The sequence below is a fragment of the Pteropus medius genome, unplaced genomic scaffold (genome assembly GCF_902729225.1).
Source record: "Pteropus medius unplaced genomic scaffold, Ma_sr-lr_union100, whole genome shotgun sequence".
Classification (NCBI taxonomy): Eukaryota; Metazoa; Chordata; class Mammalia; order Chiroptera; family Pteropodidae; genus Pteropus; species Pteropus medius.
The window spans coordinates 3,703,760-3,719,254 of NW_024351730.1; the positions used below are offsets into that span (position 1 = coordinate 3,703,760).

The window sequence follows — 15,495 nt, forward strand, 5'->3', positions numbered from 1 at the left end:
GAGCACTCAAAATAATTTAAGCCAGGGAGGTAGGGAATATGACCAAATTTGCATTTTGTAATGATCACCCAAAATAAAGGAGGACTATCTGGAGAGGGGACTACATGTAGGCAGATGGGACAGTGCCAGCCAGAAGGTGAGAGATGAGGACACATTAAAGTAAAATGTTGCTGGTGGTGGTGATGGTAGTTGTGGTAGTGGTGGTTGTGATGGTGGTGATGAAGAGAAGTAAAAAATATTAGAGAATTTTAGAATATAAAAATCAATGGGACCTAGTGATGAACTAGCTATAAATAAGAGAATTGTAAGGGAGCTGGAGGTATCAGTGATGACACTTAGGTTTCTGGCTTTCCTTATAAACGGGAGGTTCTGCCATATTGTGAAAGTAGATACTGGAAGATAATTAGGTTTATGAGAAAAACCCATGAGTTCATTTGTGGTGGACCTATTGAACTGAGACAGTTTTATGTATCCAAGTGGAAATTCAGGTATGCTTTTGAAGATATACTTGTCTGTGTCTCAGAAAAGAAACTTGGCCCCTGAATTCAAGAAAGAAGACAAAGGATGGTTTAAAAAATGTTGATAAAAATCAGTAAGGGATAATATAAATATGGTCATATTAGCATTCTGGAATCAAGAACCAAATAATTATAACAGGCAAAGAGATGGGCCTGAGAGGAACTCATAGTACACTAAGGATACTGTCTTGCTGAGAAAAATATAGATGATGATTATCTCTATATTGTTGGAAAATATGGGGAGCACGTATTGAAACTTTTAAACTAACTATGAGAAGAATAAAAATACAAGGCATATAAGAAATAATTAGAAGCAAAACAAAATGAAAAAATAGGTGAACAATAAAATACAATATACTATAAATTATCAAATACCTCCCAAAAAAGTAGTAAGTTGAAATATAAGGAGGACATTTATTAATGGATGAATAATATGAGGTAAAATCCCTGGATGACAGAAATAAAAAAAAATAATAGCTTAATTAAAACGAATTTTGAGTATTTTCAAACAATCTTTTAACTAGCTTGTTGGTTAAAGTCAAAGCAGATTTCATAGGCTTACAGTCTGTGCAGGTGCACAGGGTCCCACATTCAAACCTCAAATTTAGTATAATGCTTTGTCGTTACTGTCTTAAAACAATAATTTATTCTTTGAACTGTATTTTTTGAGTGAAGTCTAATACAACAATGGAGCACATATGTAAGCAGAGGAGATAAGCATGAAGTTCTCAGTCTTTTGTCATTCTTCTTGCATACAGCACTTAGACATCTAATGATTGAGTTCAGTGAGAATCAAAGTATAAGCATCTTACATTAACACTGAGTAAGGCAGCAGGAAAGTGGGGAGCGGTTGCTGACAGCTCCCAGAAGCCATGCTCTCTTTTCCAACCAGAACTTGCTTGAAGGCAGAGGAAAGCAATGGCATCTAAGCAAGAAAAATGACCAATGATATATGTACCCCTATGATCACTGAAGCATTATTCATGGTGGCCAAGACATGGAAACAACCAAAATTTATCTACTGTCCTTCAGTAGATAAAAAAAAATGTGATTTTATATATATATATATAAAATGGCAGTATATATATATATATACACACACACACACACACATATATATATATACATACACATATACACACATATATTTACTGCCATTTGCAACAACATGGATAAATCTTGAGAATATTATGCTAGACAAAATAAGTCAAACAGAAAAAGTCAAGAACCATATGATTTTACTCATATGTGGGAAATAAAACCGAAAGCAACAAACTAATGAACAAAAACTCATAGACAAACAACAGTATAGCCGTTACCGGAGGGAAAGGGGGTTGGAGTGAAGTAGAAAAAGGTAAAAGAGATCAAATATACACTAATAGGAAAAGATTTGACTTTGCAATATATAGATAATTTGTTATAGAATTGTACACTTGAAATCAATATAATTTTATTAACAAATGTCATCCCAATACATTAAATAAAATTAAATAAAATATATAAAATAAATTAAAAACAGAAGAATGACCAAGAAATCTCATAATCTCCTTTCTTACTCATCATTATGTTAAAAAAAAAATGACACAGAAAGAAAGGGAAAGATGTGAAATCCAGGTTTTTTTTTTTCTTTCAGACCTTTATTCCTCAGTATAAGGGAAGGTAGAGAAGGTTGGTACATGTGTGTATATCAAAAAGGAGAATAAAAACATTATTAGTTTTCTGAAATGTTTTTGCTCTTCTGGTATGCATGTATGGGCAAAATATCAATAGTGTAATTTTGGTGATTCCACATACCAGTTTTAATGCTCTTACAGTTGCATTTAAAACTGGCATTGCACAATATAAACAGTAAAATTCATGCTAATAATTTAAAATTAAAATGTTCTTTGCTTAGAACAGTATTAATTAGCAAGTAAAAAATATCATGGCAAATTGAGCAAGAGATCACAGAAGAAAGGGAAAGTTTTATATTTTAGTACTTTTAGTGGCGCGCCCTTCCTTCTTTTTTGAAAAAGGGACCTCATATTCTCATTTGGCCCTGCTCCATGCAAGTCATATCAACAAAAGGCTTTAACCAGTTCTTTTAAAAACATAGACTAATGAGGCTAATACATACCAAAATATGTAGGACTTATCCGAATTGATATTCAGAGAAAAAAGTAATGTAGCTTTAAGTACATTTAATAGAAAAATTAAAAAGAATAAAAACAAATGAACTGAGCATTCAAGTTACTGGAATACAGCAAAATAACTCAAAATAAATGAGTTTAATATAGAATAAAGTCAGAAAATAAAGAAGAAAACAATCTATAGAAAATAAAATGAAAGGCTGGCTGTTCATTAAAAGACAATCTTGTGGTCTATCTGATAAAGAGAAATCAGAAGACATTAAGTTGGTAAAAGGAGATAATTGAGATACAACAGTGTAAAATAAATGTAATCAATAAATTTCAAATGAATATTTTAAAAATATTAGATTGCCAATTTTGGCTTACTAAGAAATAGAAAACACAAAAAGATGTATATAAATAAAAATTTTTAAAGGAAATAATTTTAAGATCAAGTCCTAAAAAGGAAGCATTGTAAATAGCTTTATAGTTAAACAAAACAGATGTTACAGAAATAAGATCTATGTTATACAAACTGATCCAAAGAACAGAAAGTAAAAGAAAGAGAAATTCCTAAACAATTGTTTAAGCATCAATAACCCTGATCTCAAATCCAGAGAAAAAATACATACAGGAAAGAATATTGTGAGTCTATCTATTTTCTAAACCTAGATGTAAAAATCCTAAATAAAACTTATACAACTTTAATCCAACAATGTATCAAAAGAATAATGTATCAAGACCAAGTAATATTTATTTTAAAAATTAAAGACAGTTCATCACCATAAACCATATAATACATTACATTTTAATATAAAAAAATGAGACAATAATGTAATCATCACAATAGATATAAAGAAACATTAACTAGAATATAATACCCATACTTGATTCAATTTTTTATTGCAAAGTAGAAATTGTAAGAAAAATAATTTCTTAACTTGATAGTATTAAAAGTATTTCTATTAAAGTCAAAATTAAGCACAACACACCTGCTATTATTATTGCTGTTACATTTTATACTGAAGGATATAGTCAATAAAATAAGAATTAATGAAAAATAAGTAGAAATATTGGAAAGGGACAAAAATCATTATTTCAGATGATATGATATGATCTAGAAAAACTGAAAAACTCTTTTAACAGAATTTCATAAGGAGGATGAATAGAAGATTAATGTAAAAATCAACCACTTTCTTCTATATCAGCAATCCTAAGTTTAAAAGAAAAAAAAATATGGAAAATAGATCACAGTGCAGCAAAGCAAATTTCAAATTAACTGTAGGTAAGTTCAATAAGAGGTATACGAAGAAACTTTGGGAATATTGGACTTTATTGAGGAACTCAGAGAAGCTGAATAAATGGACACAATATGTTCCCTGTTAGAATTACATTGTAAAAATGTAATTATCCCCGAATAATCATATAAATGCAATACAATACTAATACAAATCTCAATAAGATATTTTATGTAATTTGTCAAACTGATATTAAAATAATTTATAAAAGAATACATATAAGAATAACCTAAAATATTTTAAAACATACAAAGAATATGAGGTATTTGCCTTATTAGATATCAAATTATACTTTAAAACTTTATCATGATTGCAGCAATGTGGAAAATTATGTCAATGAAATGGAATGGAAAGTGCAAAAACCAGACCATGTACCTACAGAAATTTGGTATTCCAATTCATTGGGGAATCGATGCACTGTCCAATTAACTGTTGAAGTAATTAGCTATTCATTAGGAAAAAAATTATGTTTATATCTTACATTATATATAAAAATAAATTGTGGATTAGTGAGCTAAATGTAAATAATAAAACTATTAATAAACTTGAAGAAAATATTGTTTTTTTAAAACAATTTTATGTCAGTAAATACAACTCATAAAACTTAGAATCAAAAAAGGTAAAGCATGATAAACTCGATTTATAAAAGTGTAAAATTTCTATAGGATAAAAGATACCAACACAAAATTAAAGACTAGCGATGGAGAAACGACTCAACAAATGTAATGTATCGTGACCCAGCTGAGAGATAAAGCAAGTAGGTTGGTGGAATCAAAATGTCACATTGGTGATAAAACTGTTGGAAAACAGGGTTAGGTGTGAGGAACAAACAATTTTGTTATCACTGAACTCCAGAAATAAACCTTGTCACAGGCAAAAGTAAACAATTACAGACACCTTCCTGCCCCTACTCCCATATCCCTCATGGGGGCCTGTCCCCTGTGCAGTTCATGGCATATCGAAGCAAAGAAAAATGCATCTGCCCTGGAAATCAACAGGTAACAAATAAAAGATGGTAAAAGCTGAAAGAAAGCACACAAATCTAATATGGTAGTTTTTCTAGAGCGAAGACTCTGGTATTAGGAGCAGGGAAGGAGACTTTCCTTAAATACTTTAATCTTAAAATTTGCAATGAGTATGTTCGCATTACGTGGTGATTAAAAGAACTGCTGCGGAGACAGATCTCAATTCTGCCAGAGATTGGCAGAATAACCTCTGAGAAGGAATACTACCAATTTAGATTCTAATTCATTACTGTTTCAATGGGAAAAATCATTACAAGTGATCCTTTTAAGCTCCAAATTTTGAAACCATCCCAGCAGAAGGATATGGGGATTTAGGACCCAGTGTTTGTTATTGGAAAGACCTAGTATCTATTCCCTTGACTTAAAATAGCCTCCAGCCACAAAGCTTACAGCTGTCGGCAATCAAGATAAAACCATTCCATATTAAATATCCAGGTTATTGCTGCCTCTGTCTAGAGCCTTGTGTGGATTGCTGAGAGGGAAGGAGAGCTATCTAACCAGTGACCTAAGCATCGCAGTAAGGTGGTCCTTAGTCTCAGCTGCTGATTCTTCTCTTTGCTCTGGGTACCAAAGGCCTCTTCCATATCTACTCACCTAAACTCACATTAGTCTCTGTTCATTCCCAATTAGATTGGCACCTCTCTAATTGAGAATTGTGTCTGGAATAGTTGTCACAACCCCAGCCTTTGAAGACAGATAGGTTTGGGTTCAAGGTCAGGCTTAGTCACTCTTAGCTGGAGGTGACCTTAAGGAGGTTACTTAAACATCCTCCTGTAATCAGAATCTTCTCATCTATGAAGAGTTTTAATGTTACATGAGATAAGCTATGCAAGTAAGCATTTGCCACATAGTAGGCTTGCATTATTATTTTAGAAGTTAGAAGATTAAAATAATAATCACTCAAAATGAACTCTTACTCTGTCAGCTACTTTTCTAAGAGCTGTACTTTATAACGGCTTTGTGATATCGTATATTTGTGCTCAAGTTGAGAAACCTGAAACTGGGAGACAGCATAAGGCTTAATTCTAATACTTGTGTTTTTACTTTCCAGTTGTGTAATCTTGAATGAGTTACCTGAACTCTCCATGCATTGTATCCCTTCTATGTAAAATAAAGATTAAAATGCGTCTTCCACAAGGTGTTTTGCCTTGCATTCAATAAGTACTCAATAAATATTTTTAACTAAATAATATTAAATCTTTAAATGCAATGCAAGTGCTAAAGTATGATGTGAATGGTACATCATGTTACACAGTCTCCTTCATGTATTTAATCAATGTCATCTCAGTGAGTTTGACCTTGACCACCCTATTTTTTGTCATAAGCCACCTCTACTTTGATCCTCCTGATTCCGATCCTGATTGAAAGTCCTCACACATCTTTCTCCTCCATCCTATGTTATTGTAATACAGAATGTCTTCTCATCAAATGTGTGTATCAACCTGTAAAGTTAATGTTTTTAAACAAACATATATCTCCTTAATTCTGTAGAGGGGTTAAAACCTGCCAGCACATGTCACCTATGTCAACTGCTACACCAGCAATGAACATAATATATTAAAAACTCCTTTGTAGATGAAAACACCACATTCCCTACAGGAAGCCTAGGATAATGCTGAAAGATGAAATTGCTTTGCCTGAGTAGTTCATTAGGTAGTTTCATTAGGCTGCTGCTGAGTTGCTAGCAGTATAAACACAGGTGGAGTAAACAGAGAGGAAGCTGAGATGACCACACTTGACCTATTTAATGACGTTAGAACTTCTCATGGAGCTCAAGAGACAAGTATTGAAGTCCCAGGAAACTGAGATAGGCTAAGAAATCCTACATCCATTACAGAATTTTACTCTTTGAGGATAAAAGGCGAGCATAGCTTTTAAGAAGAGGTTCCACATAGCTTTCTTAGAAAATTTCTCAATTACCTCACCAATAATCTCTGTACTATTAATTTCTTTTCTCTATGGAAACAGAGTTTCTGATCATTACCATAATTGTAATACAGTAATTGCATTTAGTGTTGAACCAAAGGCACTATTGGTAATTATTTTTACAACAGTTTTTACCTAATTAGAGTCATCGTGTCAGGTCACAAGATGAAATTGCAAAGTATATTGAAAACTGCAAAAGAAACCTAAATAAGTTTGATGTTACTCCAAAAGTACAATGTACGCAAATTTTTCATCCTAAAAAAAAAGAAAAAAGATATCTTGTCAAGGAGTGGAATAATTAGGCTGAAGTTATTAAAGCCCTGTGCCTCTCAACTCTCACTGATATATTGCCCCGCCCTTCATTCATTCATTCTCATAAAACTCATTTGGAATCTCCCTACCCTCTTCTAAATACTACAACTTTTGAGTAAAGCAAAGGCTACATCATTGTATTAGAAATTAAAAATAAGACTAGGGAGGATATGTTTATTACTACAGTGTTTGTCAGCTCTGACTTGAAAACTGATGTCAAGACAGAGAAAATTACAAATCAGTTGCAGGTCCATCTATATCTCTAGGCAATGTGGGAAGGATTTTATTTGTTTGTTTGTTTCTTTCTTTGGAGGCATTCAATTTCCTTGATGTGTATTTCATTTGAGAATTTATTTTATAAATGGTATGTACTTTCTGTTTAAGTATCCTAATAAAAAAAAATAAAACAAAACAAATAAGAATAGATTTTTTTTTCTGGAATCTTGGATTTTTATGCCCTCACAAGCAATAAATTTAATGATTTGTTAAAATGGTTTTTTTTCTTAAGGGTTTTTATTATGCATACACAGCAGGGCTTGCTTTAAAATGGCTTCTTTTGCAATGAGAAACAGAGAAAAAGAGATGTGATAGGCCAGAGAACTTAACGAAAGAATATGAAATTCAGAATTCTTGTTCAAAGGCAAGATATCCACTGGGGAATATCAGTTTCAAATATGATTTTCATATCTGAGTTCACTCTGCAAGTCAGTAAACATTTTATTTTACATACTTTAAAAAAATGGTCTTTCTTTACCATATATAAAATAAAAATGTAAGATTGTGAATGAAAAGGAACAAAACAAAAAATATATGTATGAGTAGAGGCACATTAAAGAGCCTGGCAAATTGAGTAATGACATATAAAGTTGGATGGCTATTGAAGAGCTACACTACAAAGACCGAAGGAAGTTCTAGCTAAATAACCGTTAAGCGGTGAAAGCTGCTGTTAGTTCTGGAATGGAGGAATGGTATAATAAAAAAGCAGAGTTAAAACAGAGACCAGAAGGCAAATTAACCTACGTAAAATCGTTGAGATATCTCTATTTGAATGCCCAACATATATATTTTTGGCATTGTGTAAATATCACAACAGTTAATCAGATGGCAGTTATGTCTTATCTTTACTTCACAATTCTTTCCCTAAAAGTGTTTCCCCCTGTCTAGTGTCCTCAGTTTCAGTCAATCTGAATACTTTTAGAATTTTGGGAATGGGGACTTGCTGTTCAGTGGGTATAGTTTCAGTTATGTCAGATGAATAAGTTCTACAGATCTGCTCTACAACACGGTGATTACAGTTAGCAATCTATACTGTACACTTAAAATTTTGTTACAAGGGTAGACTGATGTTATCTGTTCTCATCACAACTAAAATAAAAAAGAGGGAATTTCAGAAAGTCAGATGATCACAGTAAAAAGCTTTCCCAATTGTCTAATTCACTGGGTATATCTGTGGCAATGAAAAATATACTAAAACATTTTTCTTTATCTTACACATTTACCCATATTGGTCATAGTAATTTTGTTTTGAAAGCAAAAAGATAAACTGGAAAATGTTTTTATAAAACCAAAAGAGAAGTATTATCAAATGAGAATATATATATATATAAAAAACTGGGAAATTATAAAGCACTTTACTATTTAAAACGAGTGGTTCTTTAACTATAAGAATAATATTTTCTTATTATTGTCTGTCTCAAAGAACCCTTTTCCCATTGTTTCGAAAACCACATAGGAAAAAAATTTACTAAAAAAACCACTACAAGATTTCAGTTAAATTTGATAAACAAATGCTGGGAGAATGGGTTAAGTCAATTTCTTGTAGGCATATAGAGATGGAACAAGACACCATCTCTGATAGGAAGACAAGAAGGAAGGGAACCATGCTTTCCTTTTAAAAGATATGCTTGGAGCATGGGGTCTGCAGCCAGAAAGTAAGCAGTGCAGTTTGTAGCAGAGTTTCTACTTCAAATTATGAAACAAAAGTAGGAAAGCTCTCTCTCTGGAGGTGGGCAGAAAGCCATTGTCCATCAATAGAAGTAACAGCAGAAATCATGCAGGGAGGCAAGATGAAACTGTAGCAAAGATGAAACTCACCAGTCATCCAGAAGCAGAAATTTGCTCATCATAATTTTGCCTAATGTTTATAAACAATATTATACTTGATAAAGAGATTTCTCCTTTCATTAGCTCTGTATATCCTTAAAATACTTTAAAATACCATTACAATAAAGGGGATATTATTAGGTTCATTTTATTTGTTTGAAAAAATTTATTATATGCTATTTTATACATGTAAAAACACATGTAACGATGTGTGTTATATGATGAAACATGATATAGCAAACAAGTGTAATCACAGCACCAAACTTAAAAAGTAAATCTTGACCAGTAGCCTTAAAAGAAATTGTGGCTTCTCTCTGATATCTAAAGATAGCTATTATCCTTAATTTTTTTTATTAACTTGTTCTAAAAAATAATTTTAGAACATATAAATATACAAACACACACATACATATATTTGGTTTGGGCTTTCTTATATTTGAGCTTTCTTGACAATGCTGTCATACTTTATTAGTCTTTTTCAATTCAACATTATCTTTCTAAGATTTATCCACATCGTTGCGATTTGCTATATTTAGTTCATTCATGTTCACAGCTGTATACTATACCATTGTGTGAAAATATCAATTCTCCCATCAGTGGACACTAGGACAGTTTCTAGTTTTTTGCTATCCTGAACAGTGTTTTTGTGAATATTATGACAAACGTATCCTGGTGCACACATGCACAAATTAAGTAGAGTCTATCATGAGCAGAAATAATTCAACTTTGTAAGGTGATGACACATTATTTTCTCATATTTTCTTTATTAATTATTCTTGTCTGATTTCTATATAATGAAAAGAGGAAATAAAAACTCCCATTATGTTAGTAATATGCAAAATTCCCCATGTTATTTATGTATCTTGTATTATTCATCAGTTATTCTATTATTATATTTTTGTTCTATTTTATTATTATAGTTTTTCAATATTCATATCTTCCTAGTATATTTACATTTTCATAATTTTATAGTGTTGCTGTTTATACCTAATAGACTTGTTGTCTTAAAAATTCATTTGTCATTTCATTTATATAACATTCTTAAATGACAAAATTATAGAGACAGGGAACGGACTTGTGGTTATCAGAGGTTAGAGTATGGCTATCAAAAGATAGTGTGAGAAATATTTGTGGTGAGGAAACGGTTCTATATCTAGACTGTGCTGTCAGTTATACAAATCAACACACGTGGTAAAATCGCATAGAAATAAATACACACCAAAATGAATGCATGTAAAACCAGTGAAATCTGAATAAGGTCAATGGATTGTAACAATGTTAACTTACTAGCTGTGATATTGAACTATAACTATAAAATATCATTGGAAGAAACAGATTGAAGGGGACACAGGACTCTTCTGTACTATTTTTATAGCTGCATGTGTATGTATAATAATTTCAAAATAAAATGTTTACTTTTATAAATCCATGGCTTTTTTTTCTTTTTCTTTCTTTTCTTTCTTTCTTTCTTTCTTTCTTTTTTTTTTTTTTTTTTTTGCATTTCAGTAACTTTATTGAAATGTATATCCCTCAGTACCAAAACATAATGGTAGTTGGTTTGGGTACCTCTGACAACTCAAAATTAACACCAATGTAATCAAAATATATCAGCCTTTTGGGAATACTGAAAAGTTATCTACAAAAGATGGTTTACAAAAGTGTAAGATACATTGTGGTTCTTTGGTTTAGTTTCCAGTGCATATTTACCCATAACATGACTGTTAAAATTGAGTACAGCCATCCTGGATGGACTCAGGCTACAGATTGCACTGAGTAACCATTTACAACACTTTTAATACTGTATATCTCTTTATATTCACTGACTTAATAGAAAATCCTGAACACTACCTCAGCAACCTCATGATTATGAAGATGCTTATTTACTTAAGACTTTCTGTTGGCACAGCAAGGACAATTAGTGATAGTATAGTCTTCTCATTTTAAACAAAATTCTAAATTAGAAGCAATGATAGCTTTATAAAAACAGTCCTTAGTAAAAACTTCTGGAGTATACAATAAAATCAAAATTTTTGGTGGAACTAGATTGAAGCAGAATTTGTATAAAAATGTTTTTATCATAGATACAAACATTACTTGCTTTCTATGAAAAATTTTAAGTGTATTTCCCAGATAAAGTCCACATCTCTGAGTTATCTATTACTTGCATTACGGGTGCCAAGAAACCATTTTCACTGCCTACAGTAATGACGCTTGTTATGCCTTAAAAGTGTATTTGTGAAATGTTGGTTTTGATGTAAACCTTATAATTTAAAATTAAACCTCATAATTTAAAATTCAAGTTTATACCAAGTAGGTTACCATTTTTAATACCACCTAAATATATTGACCTAAATAGAAAGTTGGGTCAGCATTAGAAATGAAGGTTCACAGTTTACCTTCCCAGGCTTGTCATTAGCATTTCACATTTATGCTCTTGGCTTTGTTTGTACACCGCACAGGTGAACTCATATTTAAGCATACTTCCCCTACAGCATAATATTAATTAGGCAGTTTCCCCAAATCTGAGAACGTCAGTGCTAATCTAGTTGTGATGTTTTGAGGCTTCACAGCTTAAATCCATGATAACATGTAATCCATAGCTCAGGATTGTAGAGAAAGGCTTCAGAGGAGTTTGTTGTAATAATCCAGTTAAGGGACCGTTTCAGGAATTGTTGGAAGGTGGGTTATTCTGTAGTAACTATGCTTCAGTTGCCATGCAGTATGTCCAGGAACAATCCATTTCAACTTCTGAACATTTGGTTTGGAACACTTGTTTGATGAATATTCAGTTAAACACTTGGATACGAGCTCTTGCCAGAAGGTCAAATCTCTGTCATTTACCTTGGAATGTTTCTGAAGACATCCTACTCTTTCTGTTAATTCTATACATTTCTGTGTTTGGATCTCCAATGCAATTATAGACAATGCCAATACAGAAGGCTTTGCTTTAGAAAATATGATCCTGCAGTGGCATGCCTTAAGTTGAGCTTCTAGTCTTTCAAAATTAAGGCTATTCTTCATTTTAAATGGCAAGTTTTCTTGAATGAGTGAATAATAAAGTTGCAGAAATTAGTAGCTTTGACTTTCTGACACACCTTCTCCAACACAATCTTTTCCCTTCTCATCAAGTCTGAAACTGTGAACCAATATTGGCTTATTAGGATCAGGTCAGTTGCCAGTGGGACATTCCTTTCCTCTTCTATTGATTTTAGAGCCAAGTAGAAGCAGCTCAGTCCAACACACCCATGATATTTGGGCTATACCTTCAATTTGGACAGAAATCTGTCCAGTAAATTCACAGTTAAAGAAAATGTCTTGGTGTCGAAGGCAAATAACTGAGTTAGACTAAGATCTTTTACTTCAAAGTCCCTTAGTCTTGCAGTCATCCTGAGGCTGTTATCATGTGCAGATTCAATTATTCTCAAGCCGCAAAGCTTTGACTGACATTTCTACTCCTGTTCCAACAGGGCATTCAGCTGGTGTAGCAGTTTCTGAGAGTCAGTTGTTGTCAGTACCTCTATCATCTTTATTGTGAACGCGGCTCCTCAGCGGTAATCACCCTCCCCGAGCCTGCTCTCACCTCAGCCCACAATATCAGACGCGAAAGGCCTAGGAGGCGAGGGGACACCCGGGAAGGGAGGTGCTGTCTGGGTGGAAGTTTCCGCAGCGCCGCCCAGGCGACACTGCGTTCCCCTGGGTCAGCTTGGAGCCCCACAGCTTTCTTTTGATTAGACTTTAGTTGATATGTATTTTTCCATTCTTTTACTTTCAAAATTTACATTTATTTATGTTTTAGATATGACTTGTAAATAGTATTTAGTTGGATTTTCACTTTTTAATCTCATCTGGAAATTTATGAATTTCAACTGGCAATTTTATACCATTTATATTATTTGGATTACTAACATCTTATTTTCTATTATTTATTTTGTCATATTGTCTTTTTCAACCATTCTTACTTTTTCTTCCTTTTTGTTGACTGAAAATTTTAGTTATACTTTTATTCTGGTTTCATAATTTCCTTCAACTAATTTGAGATTTATAAACTCTGTTTTTATTCTTTTAGTGCGTACAAAAAATGTACCATGAATACAATATCTTTAGTTTTCAAGTCTAAGTTTAATCACTATTTTGGCTACCCTCTTGAACAAAACAAGTAACTAGAATAGTTTAAGTCTGACCACCACCCTCTCCCTTACACATTAATTTTGGCCAGTTTGACTTCCGTTTATTTTTAACTTTTCGTAATTCTACAATTTAGACATTATTACTATATTTGAAATATAGATTATTTTTTTGTAGAGGTTAACTAATTTCCATACTTTTGAACTTTTCTATAAAGTGATTTTCTTTCTTAAAATATTTATTTTATAGAATATTTTTGAGGATCTGTTGATAGTAATTCTGCTTTTGCTTATCTATTTTTTAAAGTTAGTTCTTACACCCCAATTTTTTTTTTGTTGAGGTCATACTTCTAGATGGACTGTAAGTTTTTCTTAGTAATTTAAAAATATTTGTCCAATGTCAACTGATTTGCATTGTATCCTTAGAGAAGTCTGTTGTCATTCAGTTCATCTTTAATCTCTAGGTCCTTTTAGCACAGGTTAGATAGAAAACTACAGCCCATGCTGTGACCTATTCTTGTATGGCCTCAAGCTAGGAATGTTCTTTATTTTTTATATTTTGAAAGGATTAAAAAAGAGCAATGTGGGACTGTAATCCTACATGACACACAAAGCTTAGAACATTTATTCTGGGGCCCTTTTCAGAAAAAGCTAGCTGAACCTTGTACCGGTTTATAAGTTTTAAGGATATTTTACCTTAACTCACTCTCTCTCTCTCTCTCTTTCTCTCCTTTTTTTTCTTCCTTTATTCCTCTTTGTTTTTTGTTTTTCCTTGTTTATTTTGTAGTTTCTCTACAACATAATAGTTCTCTTTTGTTTATTCTGCTTTATATAACTTCTTAAACTTTGGGCTGGTGAACATAGAGGTTTGGTCTATTAAAAATAATTTCTATTATAGCTTTTCAAGTATTTTCTATCCTTTACTTTTTCTATTGATAGAACTTTCTATTCTATGTTCCACATCTCATAAACTCATAATTTCTATCTTTTTTCCTAAAAAGTGCATTATGAATTGTTTTTCCAACCCTATCTGCAGTTTCATGAGTTCTTTTTTCCATTTGTATCTAAATTGCTATAGATAACTCATATTTTGAGTCTTTTTTTCTGTCATATATTTTGATTTCTAAAATTTCTACTTTGATTTCTTTCTCTCTTTCTTTTTTTATGGTGACATTGGTTAACAAAATCCAGTAAGTTTCAGGTGTACAATTTAACAGTAAGGCATATATACGCACCATTGTGTGTTCATCGCCCATAGTCAGATTTCTTTCTGTCACCACATATTTGACCCCTTTTACCTCATCTACCTCCCCCATCACACCCTACTCTCTGGTAACTATAAGTTTGTTGTCTATGTCCATGAGTGTCTGTTTGTTTGTCCTGTTTGTTTGTTGCTTTTAGGTTTATATCTGACATATAAGTGATATCATGTGGTTTTCAACTTTTTCTGTCTGGTTTATTTCACTTAGCATGATAATCTCAAATTCTATCTATATTGTCGCAAATGGCAGTATTTCATCTCTTTTTACAGCTGAGTAATATTCCACTGTATATATGGACCACAGCTTCTTTATCCAATTATCTGTCGTAGGACCCTTGGGTTGCTTCCATGGCATGGCCACTGTGAATAATGCTGCTATGAGCATCGGTGTGAAAATATCTTTTTGGATATGGGTTTTTCACGTCTTTAGGGTAAATACCCAGTAGAGGGATTGCTGGATCATATAGTAGATCAATTCTTAGTTTTTTGAGGAACCTCCATACTGTTTTTTCTATTGGCTCTACCAATTTGCAGTCCCACCAGCAGTGTATGAGGGTTCCTTTTTCTCTGCATCCTCTCCAACACTTGTTATTACTTGTCCTGTTTTGTTTTTGATTTGCATTTCCCTAATAACTAGTAATGTTGAGCATCTTTTCATATGTTTGTTGGCTATCTGTACATCCTCTAGGGAGAAGTGTCCGTTCAGTCGTCTGCCCATTTTTTGATTGGATGGTTTGTTTTTTTGTTGTTATTGAGCTATATGAGTTCTTTGAATATTTTGGATGTTAGGCCTTTATCAGAAGTGTTGCTTGCAAATATA

General features: G+C 32.5%; 1 protein-coding gene and 1 pseudogene across 1 annotated transcript in view; both read right to left on the minus strand.

The window, feature by feature from the left end:
* Positions 1–15,495, minus strand: part of KCTD8 (potassium channel tetramerization domain containing 8) — a 228,390-nt gene that overhangs the window by 17,873 nt on the left and 195,022 nt on the right. The window lies entirely within an intron of this gene.
* On the minus strand, positions 11,801–12,814 carry LOC120588021 (cyclin-G1-like; annotated as a pseudogene).